The following is a 12,792-nucleotide window of genomic DNA, read 5'->3' on the forward strand; positions in this document are numbered from 1 at the left end:
CCAGTGAAGCAATGTCCTCCACAACTAGACTGAAGAACAAAAGGACAGCAATTTGTCTGTTCCCCTTCCCCGATCCCCCAATGCTGTTCCCCTCCCCCAATTCCCCAATAAAATCTTTTTTTTAAAAAAAAGCAAACCATAGTTACCAAGAAAGTGTTCCAGTAACAGTAATATTTCCCTCTTGACTAGTCTACTTTGATTTGTTTTTTCAGAAGGAAAATTATGCCCTTGATAAAAAGCCATCCAATCCCACTTTTGCTTGTTTTGACCACAATTGAAAAAGAGCTAGTCAAAATATGAGCATGGGCAAGGCATGTCTTTTATGTTCTGTTCAGTAAATACCAACTGTCTTTTATGGGATCAAATCCATGGTCTGGGGTTTATTATCATTAGGCCTTGATGAGGAGAGCTAACCAGCCCAAGAGGGTAAATTGGCAGATGTCATTAACTAAAGGGTATAAAGCAAAAGCATGTCCAAATGTAAGTTAATGTATTGCATCCCTAGGCAGAAATCAGAATATGTGCTTTTTCAGATGTGACATTTTAATTGGCCTACCTGATAAGAGGTTAAGTAAAATGCACAACAAACCTCATTACTACTCAATTGTCAAATACCCTCCCTGAAACTTGGCTAAAACTAGCAGTAAGTGGGTGCAACCTAGGAATAGCAACAGTATTTGAAAAACAGAATTTTAACTAGTTCCATTAGACCAAATACACTCTGGCTTCATCCTAGAGTTTTAAGTTTTACTCTGGGCACTTGAAAATTCCTTTTCCATATAATTATTCACTTCAAATGTCCTCCTGGAAATCATCTGTGATAGTAAATTTCTAATAAAATACCACTATTGAATAAAGCTTAACCACCTGCTCAAAAACAAAATACTACGTCTTAGCATGATGTTTGAAGATTTTTCTTGCAAGAAATGGTTCCAAAATCAAGAGATTGTCTTTCCCTACTTATATTCCCCACTAAAGAAAAAAGAAGTCTGTAAAGGATCATCCCATTCATAATAAAGACAGAAGTATGAAGATGAATGTCATGGAATGTCAAGAGCCCTGGAAACTCCAAAAATAAAGACGATATTCAAATAAAGATGAATTCAAAATTTGCTATGATTATATTTCTTGATTCTCTTCCATACTTTGGTGAATGAGCTGCCCACATTTTCTTTTTCTTTTTGCAAGTCAACTGCCTGGCTATTGGTGGTTCCATGCATCTATGCCTCTCTACGATCAGTAAGGAGAAATACTATAGCATGTGTCACTATGCTATTGGAATTCCTCTGTCAACAAACATTTATTGTGTGTTTACTTTGTGCCAAGTCCACTGGGGATAGCCCAATGGAAAAGACCGGCCCCTGCCCTTCAGAAATTCATTGTCTAGGGTAGGAGAGCACAGAAAACAAACAATTGCAATAGTGATAAGAACTGACATGGTGAAAATACAAGGTGCAATGGAAAAACATAAGAGGAATATCTAACTCAGTCTTGAGAGAGAGTCAAGTAAAAAGTTCATAGAGGAGGTACTAAGCTGAAACCTGAAGTGGAGTGGAGAACAAAATTAAAGAAAGGTAAAAGCTACAACAAATACAATGACCATAAGGTAAGACCATGTGGGTCAAATCTGTGGAAATTCAGTTGATTTACAGCTTACTTTTCAAAGTGAGATGGGAGACATTGGTGAGAAATAAAACAGAAGAGGTAAGTTTACAAGGTAATGGAAGACTTGTAAGCTGCCTTACAGACTTCAAACTTTATTGTAAAGCCAACGTGGAGCATGTAAAGATTTTAAGCTGGGAAGTGACAGGATCAGACTGGTATTTGGAAAAATGTCTCTCTGGCTGAGATACAAAGAACAGATCAGATTGAGGTACAACTGGAGACCAAATGGCTGATTATAGAAAAGGCTATTGCAGCATCCCAGTGGCAATAGGATGAAGAAAAAGAGATTAATTTGAGAAATATTTAGGAGGTAGTTTTGATAGCTCTTGGTGATTGTCTAATATGGAAAATAAGGACGAATTAAGTCAAAGGTGAAAAATCTAGTTTTTAGAATAAGAAATTGAATATATTGGATAAACTAACAATGAGGAGAGGGTATGGGATCATGGAGGACTAACTTTAAAACAAAATGTGCATTTCACTTTCACTGTGAGATGTAAGAACACAGAAGAACTGTTTGAATGTAATAAGTTTGTAGGTGAGGTGACAGAACTTTGAAGTTGGTTCAGTCTAATGAGTTCTCTTATTTTTTTTAATGAAGTCAGAAGCAAAGTCATTTGCTGAGAGGAAAAGACTGGAAGTATGGATGTTTAAAGAGAGTAGAGAAATTTCAAAAGGCTGATGTTCAAAATGGAAGAAAAAATTGATAAGGGATCCATAGAAGGAATTTTGGGTGGTATTGATCCATTTGAGATTGGAGATCATGAAATTAATTGGAAATAATAGCAATAAATGGTATTAATTTTCAGAGTAGTATGATTAATATTTTTTAAACAATGTTCATCATCCTGGATAAAGAGAAGAAGAAAAAGTCAAGTCAGATTGATCTAAAGTTTAGGATTTTTCCAGATGGCTGAGACACTAGACAGCACAAGGGACTTGAGGATAAGAGAAAAAAGGAAAAAAAAAGCTTGAAATAATAGATGTAGGGTTTAATCTGGGTAAGGAAGTGACAATGAGAGGGAACTAACAGAGGAAAAGCAAAAGGGTCAAGAGATTAGAAGTCCTAAGAACTTGAGGGACAAATCTAGTAACAACAGCAGAGAAAGAGGCAAAAATAGGAAAAGGAAAGATATGGTCAGGGATTAGAATGTTTTAAATTAATATTTCAAAATTGAGGCAGTTTCAGATCATGACAGCAGGTGCTGACATGTTCTAGGAAGTGACTAAATAAAGGTAAAGATCCCTGAAATTAAGGGAGTGAAAGCGCAGAGAGCTTGGAATGGATGTACTATCCTTAAAGTACCGGTACTTAGGAAGGTGGAGAAAAATGGGGTAAAGAAAAAGACTATAAAGCCAGGGTCAGTTTCTTCAAGGAATGAGAGGAAGTAACCTGTTAGTGAAGTGATACCAGTGACAATTTTGGGTGGAGGGTGGCATAAACCTTAATGAACAGATATTTTGTATAAAAGTGAAAGAGTAGTAATCTAGAATAAAATTAAGAAGTGAAAACTACTTACACACCACTAACCTGGGGCATTTTGGGGACAAAATTAGAGGGCAGTGGCGTTTTATTCTATGAATACATGTCAATCCCCTTCTCAAGCAATTCTAAAGGGGACCACCTTCCATGGGTTCATTTGAATTTAATCACCATTTTGAATTGGGCTTGTTGTATTTCTATTTATGCGTAATGAATCCGTTTTATTTTCTCTCTCTCTCTCTCGTTTCAAAAGTAGCTGGATTTTCATGACATAAATATTTGGGACCTTATACTACAGCTGCTGCACATCAATCTTGCATGAACCCTAACAACAACAAAAAAAAACTGCATGTGCCAGCAGAAGGTAAGGACCACACTGGGTTTGCCCATCCAGGAGTGGTCACCCCTATGTGTAATCAATCAACAGGAAAGGTGTGCCTCTTGCAAAGAAACTCCAAGAGGTCACTTTCCAAGGTGTGATCAATCTCCCCCATGCTGATCATGTTACAGCGATTACTGCTCTATTCTAACAGCTTCTTCTTGAGGGAGAAACAAAACTGTGTCTGTGAATGTTTTAGGATGGTGTGTCTTGTCAGGTTAAATTACCTTGTAACATAACTCACTGTAAATTCACCTCATAAGTAAAAAGCAGTTGGAGATTTTAAAACACCATCAAAAAGCATTCCATTTGGGGGTGGAATTATGTTGTGCAATTATAAACGAACCGTGCCAGTGACCCTCATCATCAGCAGGAGAGTCAGCATTTCTTTAGGTCAGCACATCAGGAAAAAAAAAAATCTCCCGTGCTTTATGGCCTGAAAAGTTCTTGCTGGACCAAGAAAGTAATATTTGTTCTTATGACCTTTGAAGGAGATAAAAAAAAACAACAACAACTAGTATTTAATGAGGGTCTAAAATATGTTAGGCTAATGCTGTACACATACTCGTATATAAAACTTAGTATATGTACCACCTCCTCTGGGAAGACTTCCTTGATCACCTCCTAAATCAGAGCATGATGTTAATTTTATGTGTCAACTTGACTGAGCCATAGGGTTCCCAGATATTTGGTTAAATATTATTCTGGGTGTGTCTTTAAGGGTGTTTCTGGATGAGATTAACATTTGCATCAGTAAGTAGAATGAGTAAAGCAGATTACCTGCCCCAATGTGGGTGGGCCTCATCCAATCTGTTGAAGGCATGAATAGAACAAAAACAAAACAAAACAAACAAACAAAAATGCTGAGTAAGTGAGAATTCATGCTCTCTGCCTGTTTTTGAGCTGGGACATCGGTGTTCTCCTGCCTTTGGACTTGGACTCAGGCTGGAACTTACACTCTTGGCTCTCCTGATTCTCAGGCCTACAAATTCAGACTGAAACTGTACCATCACTTCTCCTGGGTCTTCAGCTTATTGACTGCAGGTCTTAGGCTTCTCAGCCTCCATCGTCACGTGAGCCACTTCCTTATAATAAACCTTATAATAAATAGTATTATAGGGCCAGCTGAGTGGCTCATTGATTAAGAGTTGGCTTGGAAGAGCAAGCTCTGAGCAGCAGAGTTGCCAGTTCAGATCCCATATGGTCCAGTGATGCTGCACCCTCTACAGCTAAGATGGTGAACAACAGCTCGAGTTGGAGTTGGGCTACCGTGAGTAACTGGTGACAGCGTAGGCTGCAGTGGGGCTGGCAGTGGGCTGCCGTAGAGCTACCATGAGTGGCCGGCAGCTGGCGTGCATTGCCGTGTGCTACCATGAGCAGCCGTCCAATGGCTGGCAGCCGATCTGCCTCACCCGGGAAGAGCGCAATGATAATATCAACATGAACCAGTGAAGCAATGTCCTCCACAACTAGACTGAAGAACAAAAGGACAGCAATTTGTCTGTTCCCCTTCCCTGATTTCCCAACACTGTTCCCTTCCCTAATTCCCCAATAAAATCTTTAAATAAATAAATACATACATACATACATACATAAACAGTATTATCTATATCCTATTGGTTCTGTGTCTGTGGAGAACCCTAATTAACACCAAGATCAGGACCTCATTATCTGTGCTCCTTACTGGCCCTGGGCCACATAGTCACTACTTTTTTTTTTTTTAATCTTGCTATGTATGGTCTGTTTTTGCTTCTACACTGTAGCTATTTGAGTGTGTCTGACTAATTTCAGTACTGTGAGTACCCAGAACAGTACCTAGCACATAGCAGGGTCTCAATGAATGAAATTAAGTAAATCATGAGTACCCGTATTAGAGCCAAAACTGTTATCATTTTTCTGAGGAAACTAAAATTCAGGGTCTTCAGATAATTTACACAAAGCTACATAGCTAGTAAGTGGTGGAGTTGAGAGTTGAACCTGGGAACATCTAACTTGAAAATCCTTACAGATTTTTCTATACCACACTGCTTTCTTACTTTCCTTTTCAAAACAGGATTCCTGAACAATTAAATTTACTTTGAGAATTACTTCCATTAGAATATTAGAGATGCAGGGTACAGCATTAAAAATCTTTGGCTGTGGACAGACTGCATAAGTTTGAATCCTAAGCCTTCTTCATATTGAACAACTTTAAGCAAATTGCCTAGCCCCTCTGTGCCTCAATTTCCTTATCCACAAAACAGGAATAACAAAAAAATATCACCTATGCATATCAGTAACCCATTGACACAACAATGCTGCCTAACAAACCACTCTTAAACATAGTGGCTTAAACAAAAATCATTCTCATAAACACCCATTCATCTACCAGCCAAAATTAACATACATTAACATTGAAGAAAAAAAAAACATTCTCACATATCTGCAAATAGACAAGGGTCCAGCTGATCTACATTGGGTTTGGCTTGGGGGTCAGGGTGGTTCTCTGCTTCCAGTTGCAGCAGCTGGGGCAGCTGGGCTTCTTGCTGTAGGTCAATTGGTCAACTGGGGCAGCTCGGCATGAAGCATCCTTTCTCTTTGCTGGGCAAGTTTTTCTAGTGGTGGTGGCAAAGTACAGGAGCGAGAGTGGAAAGACACAAGGCCTCTCAAAGCTTATGCTTGCGGTTGGCATGCTGGCCCACATGTAATTGGGCAAAGTGGGTCATGTGACCAAGTCAAGGGGTGGAGAAATATGCTTTTCTTACAATGAGGCCATGGCAAGGATGTGAAGAATCAGAAAGAAGAATTAAGAATCAGACCAAAATTTCAGCCTACCTCCCTATTTCTGAGGACTCTTGTGAGGATGTAGTAAGTTATCTGTATTATACATAGAACAGAGCCTGGCACATGTTTCAAGCTGTCTGTCTGCATATTAAAAATCAAGCAACACTGTTATTAATCAGCTATAAGATTAAAATAAATCACGCTTTCCTTTTTTTTAACCTACCAGTTGAGTTTATAACAGCTGCCTCACTTTCTTCATTATGTTGCTAAAAGGATCAAAAAACATATGGCTGATCATCTTTCAAAAATAAAACACCCTAGGAATGCAAAGTATAATATAAGGCTAATTCTAGATAACCATTTGGCTAAGGTCAGTAAATCCCTCCAATTTTAAGAGATAAGAAGCCATAGTTCTTGTTTTATAGATGAAGTAAATGCTTCACGGAACTAAAGTACTTCTTTTCTGGTCATAAATCCAAATATTGGCTGAGAAAAGATAGAATTAATGTTTCCTATATTCTAGATGTTAGCTGGGTCAGAAACTGAACACTAATGCTAAGGTTTTTCATCCTTCAGTATGAGTTGGTTCATGTTCAAATTCTAGAAGTTCAGGGTAGTAAGGAAATCTCTAAGCAACTTCATAGTCTCACCTACTCAGCTAATAAATCCCTAGGAGCTAGGGACACAAAGACAAACTCCCCAGGGTCTGTCCTCAGGGACTTACAGCTGTGGAATTAGAGACTGAAAGCCACTCTGTATCTCTGAGAACAAACTAATTATCCTAGTTTCATGGGAGTCCAGGTACCCACAGGCCACACTCTATCCACTGCCTATCCCCACTCATGAGACAGAAGAAGAGGGATAAGGATAATTATCATGGAAATTATGTCCAGAGAAAATGGGGCAGTTGAAGGTGACAGGAGCAGGGGTATCTGTGCAGAGAATAAAAACAAGTTCTGAGACCGCCTATAAACTTGACTCTAAATCCCTGGCCAAGGCTCTGAAGTTCTGGAAGGACTCTTTCTTTTTTGCATACTATTATTTTTTGCATACTATTATAAAACACAGGTAACTGATTGCTCAAGCATCTTCTCAGTAGTTGTTATTTTGTTGTTGTTTTTTTTAAAGATTTTATTGGGGAATCGGGGAAGGGGAACAGACAAGTTGCTGTCCTTTTGTTCTTCAGTCTAGTTGTGGAGGATGTCGCTTCCCTGGTCCATGTTGGTATTACTGTTGTGCTCTTCCCCGGTGAGGCAGATCGGTCGCTGGCCTCTGGATGGCCGCTCACGGTGGCTCTTGGCAGCTCACACTGGCTGCCAGCCACTCATGCTGGCTGCCAGCCACTCACGGTAGCTTATGGCAGCCCACTGCAACAAGGGCTGCAGCCTATGCCATCGCCAGCGACTCATGGCAGCCCAGCTCCAGGTCGAGCTGTTGTTCACCATCTTAGCTGTAGAGGGCAGTGTCAATGGCCCTCATGTGGGATCCGAACTGAGGCCCTGCTCCTCAGAGCTGGCATCCCAAGCCAGCTCTTAACCATTGCGCCACTCGGCTGGCCCTTCTCAGTAGTTGTTTTTAGATAAGATTTGGAGTGAAGGAAGAATCTACAGGAATGGTGCAGACTACTGGGGCAGCACTGAAAGGGTGCCCATCAACAGCCTAGAGGGCAAAAAGTGACAACCATGGTGTTACAATACAAGGCAGTAAGAACTATGTGGGAGGAACATAGGAAGAGAGTACCCTAGTCACAGGCTTCACAGGGACACAGCGTGCCTGCTGAAACCAGAGAGTAAGGGTGGGAGGGTAGGAGAGGAAAAAGGTGATCAATATGTGGTGATGGAAGGAGAACTGACTCTGGGTGGTGAGCACACAATGGAATATATAGATGATGTATTATAGAAACGTACACTTGAAACCTATATTTTTACTAACCATTGTCACCCCAATAAATTAATAAAAAAAAATGATGAGTAGGTGTTGGCCAGGCAGACTAGTAGATCTAAGGCATCTCAAGCAGAGGTAACAGGTGCAAAGGCACAGAACATGAGAAAACAGAATCTGTTTGGGAAAGGATTGCCGTAGCCTGTTCACGGGCAGTATTTATGTGCCATCCAGAAAGCAATTGAATGCTCATGTTACCTCTCTCCCTGGAGCCTAGGCTCTAGGGTCTGTTTATCTTAGAGCCTAAGAAAAGAGAGCTAGGCCTACAAAAAATATTGACTATTGACAATACAATGTGATGCATTCTAAAATTGAAGTATGTGCCAGTCCAAAAGGCAGTAGTAGGACAGAGAAAAGAGGCCTTTGAAGTCGGCCTGGAAAGTCAGGAAACCTTTAAGTTTTGTCTCAGACTCTTGCAGGGCCACTGCTCCATCCCTCCCTCAGCACTGTTACTGAATGCGGCTTGTTACAGCACATCCCTTTTCACTCACAGAAGCTTCTTTTCATGACCTTGAATCTAGCTTCCTTTAGGCTTTCCCTCCCCCTGTTTTCGCACCCTGTTAAATATCCCTGAACCCCATCTCCTATAAACAGGTTTCAAGGTCCTTCCCATGGGGCTCTTACAACTTGGAAATCTGGGAACTTGGCTAGATACCAGGAGAGAAATCTCCTTAATCCATCCACCATTCATTCTTTCTATAGTTATTTATTAATCACACGCTGTGTGCCAGGCATTGCTCTAGGGACTGAGGAACTGGGGGGAGAGCAGTGAGCACAACACACAAGCATCTCAGGCTCTATTGGCTTTTTTACATTTCCTGTCCCTGCAAATGTTTCCTGGAATCCCTCTGGAGAAACTAATCGTCCTTGAATCCTTGTCTCCGGGTCAGCTCTGGAGGAAACCAAACCATGACACCCACAATCCTCGCCCTCAGCATCAGAGTCTCAAAAATCATCAAAGTGAACACTGAGGGAATGTGTCCAGTCCCTGAAGACATACCTCATGCCATCTCATGCATGCCCCTTGAGCTGGGCTCTGTTCCAGCGAATGCAGCCTGAAATGTGTTTCTTGTGTGTGGATCTTAATCCTAAACTTCCCCAGCCATCATCAGCAATTTGAGAACAAGACCTTGGTTTTATATAATCTTTGTAATATTTCCCAAGACCTGTGCCTAGAAAAATATCACACATATGATAGTGATACAAAATTTGGTCTGAACCAAATTTTAACAAAACCAATTCTAATTTAATTTACTCACAAGAAGAGAAAGTTCTGGAGCTTACTTAGCTATGTTTTCTGTGCTTAGGGAGATAATTGGAACTTTCAGCAAACGTATTGTTTTCCTGACTCTGTATCCAAAAGTTTAAAAATTCACATTGCAAATGTGTTGATCCATGGGTATTGAGTTTGAATAACTGTTGATAGGCTTCACTTGCATAAACTAAATTATTTTAAGTTATATACTTAGGACTTTTTGGGGGTTAGGAACCTTTAAATTTCATGCATATATTCACATAAACCAAAACAGATAAATTAGTAAAACTCCATATTAAATGAGGAAAATTATTTCTGTCATTTTTAGATAAGAGAAATTCAGGATTCCATAAAATTTCACTCTCAAAATGATAGGTATGTTCAGAGCTACCTTCCTGGAATAAAGCTTGATGCTAAAAGGATGAGGCAGAAATACACAGGAAATACATTACATTTCAGGGCAAACAGAAATATAATACTCTCCTATAATATTGTTAAATGTCTGAGAGACTGTGGATTTTTATTGTAAAGAAAAAAGATTCAAGAAGTGTACTTCTCAACAGTGCTTTTGGCCATGTTTCCCCCTAAGTTATACTTTAGGCCAATTTTCCTATGGAAGTTTAAGATTTTAAGATGTGTAGATGTTCACTTCAAAAGGTTATAGTGATTTGAGATGACGGAGTATTATTTGCCTCTCATTATGGTTCTTAATACACATCTAATTAACTGGACACCTCAGTTATAGTCTCTAACATCTGTATATATTATAATAAGAGCCATCTCCTTTTGTTCCTGGTGGGGTGGGAGTACCCTTCCCTTAGCCCTCCTTTGTGATGATATGTTCTCTATCCCAACATACGTGGAGTGTTCTCGACAGCCTCAGGACCCCAAATGACTGACTCTGGAATATATTGTATTTTTTCAGCCGTGACGTTTGGGCCTCTAGCATGTTCCCTGGCTGGATTCTGAGAGCAAGCCACACACAGGGATGCCTTAGGCTTGAAACAGAGTCAGTATGTTAAGCCTGTACTTCTAAACAGTATTTACCACTGATCCTCTTTAAAGGATCAGCAATTATTAATTTCAATTTTAAAACTAAAATAACATCATTTGTTCTATGTATTTCAGGAAAATAATAAAAACACAGTCTGACCACATTGAGTTTATGTAAACTCTAAATCTTTCTATTTTTTTTGTAGGGAAAAATTATTTCATGCTCACATTAATATAATGCAAAAACATAATCTGCAATATTCATATTCAGTGGAGACATGACCTGTCTTATTCAAATTACAGAAAATAATTTCTAAATCACTGTATATCATAAGAGTATATGCATGAAGACACTAAAAAGGCGTTTTTTTCTTTCCTCTAATGCTTCATCCATGCAAGATTTTATCTCATTTCTTTGAGAACAACCCTTTGGTGCTTATTACTGTGCCATCTTTGAGAGCCAGATCTCCAGACTTCTGTTATAATGAGCCCTAAAGAGAGAGAGAAAGAGAGAGACACAAAAGCATTTTAATGTAAGGATATCTTGTTGTTAGAACCAATAACACTAAAGCAGCCTTAGAATGATAAATTATTTTGTTTCATCATTTTCAGAACATTTGAAGAATATGCCAACATCTTTCTTAAAATGCTGTTCTTTCTTTCTGCTTATAATCCCAAGCAGAAGTCTTCAGATATTGTGAAAACACATTCACATTTCATTACCACAGCTGCCTGGGCAGCTGTATAGAAATCTATCAGTCGTTGATGTTTTTGAAGCACTGACAGGCAGTCTGCAGGGAAAATCAAGTAAAAAAGCTAACCCTGAATTAAAAGGTATGCAGATTACTCTCATGTTTAGGATGAATAAAATTCAAATAACACACACACACACACACACACACACACACACAGGTGGGGGGGAGAGGGAGAGAGAGAGAGAGAGAGAGAGAGAGAGAGAGAGAGAGAGAGAGAGGGAGACTTTCTTAGTTAATTCCAGCAAAAGTACACAACAACTCTCTGAGACTAATATGGAAAACATAAATAGACTGGCCCTAGAGATTCTGCAACAGCAACACAGAACCAGGATATTTATTTCTCTGAATGGCAGAGTTAACTGAACCCTAAATCTGTATTTTCCTCATGGAATCATGGTTCATTAGAGCCAATCATTTTAAACAAGTTCATAATCAATGTCCATCAGTGAGATGGCATTTTGTACAGTGATCAAAGTTTAGCCATTGAAAACAAAATACAAGGCTTCAATTAAGAAAAATTAAATTTCTGAGATACTCATGAGGAAAAAAGAAGTGATAATCCTCTCCAATATCCCACCCCATTTCTTGGGTCTCCAACCCAAAAAAAAGTGCCTTACTTACATGGCAGAAAGGAGTGTGGACAAATGACAACAGATTGATAAAACAAGTTAAAGTATCAAGAGTAATAAAATAAGATTGACAAGCATGCTAAAATAATTCATCTTAGAAAGGGGTAAATGAAGATCTTGATAGAATAAAACCTAGGCTTTAAATGTTTAAACCTATGAATTCAATCTGAAAAAAAAAAGAAATCTACTTAAGAAGAGTGAATTCAGATGCAAACTTAAATTTTATTTCTAAAAACCATTGTTGTACAAATGATGAGTAACAACTGGTATGCCCAATCTCTGAAGATCTGCCCTCTTGTAACCATCTCCCTACCCCCTTCCCCCAACCCCCTTACCTCCTCTGCATATAGAAACTGGGAGTGTTGAATATATACCAAAGGTGTTATTTAGAGTATTTTGTGCTTAATCCAAATGAAAAACTACTTGGATATTAAAATACATTTTCTTCTCACTGGTATGAATAATTCCAGCTCACAGAAATCCAGGGGAATGCACAATAATTTTTGTCACTGAAACTAAGTAGCCTATGAATTGAGAAACTAGGTAATTGTATTCCCTGGAACCTGTCCATATTCCTAGTACTATACTTGTTACCTGGAGAGGAATATCTCTCCAATGATTTGGATGAGGTATATAAGGTTTTGTGTTCTGGTACACAAAATTGAAATATGATCTTCAATCTCACACACAGTGATTGCATATGGCAGATTAATGTCAAAGAGGCTTTGAACAAGCTAGGTTCATCATCAGAATTTTCCTCCAGTACTGAGTTATGACCTAATGTGTTTCCCCGCACTGTCCCAAAGAGATGAGAAAAGATGGCTGGAAATATTATATAGTGTTCATAAAAGAGGTGTTCTCTCCCATCACTCAGAAAAAAAAGCAAGGAAAAGATTTGCTAAACTCTCATTTCCAGAAAGCAGTCTATT

This window comes from Hipposideros armiger, unplaced genomic scaffold (assembly GCF_001890085.2).
Source record: "Hipposideros armiger isolate ML-2016 unplaced genomic scaffold, ASM189008v1 scaffold_200, whole genome shotgun sequence".
Classification (NCBI taxonomy): Eukaryota; Metazoa; Chordata; class Mammalia; order Chiroptera; family Hipposideridae; genus Hipposideros; species Hipposideros armiger.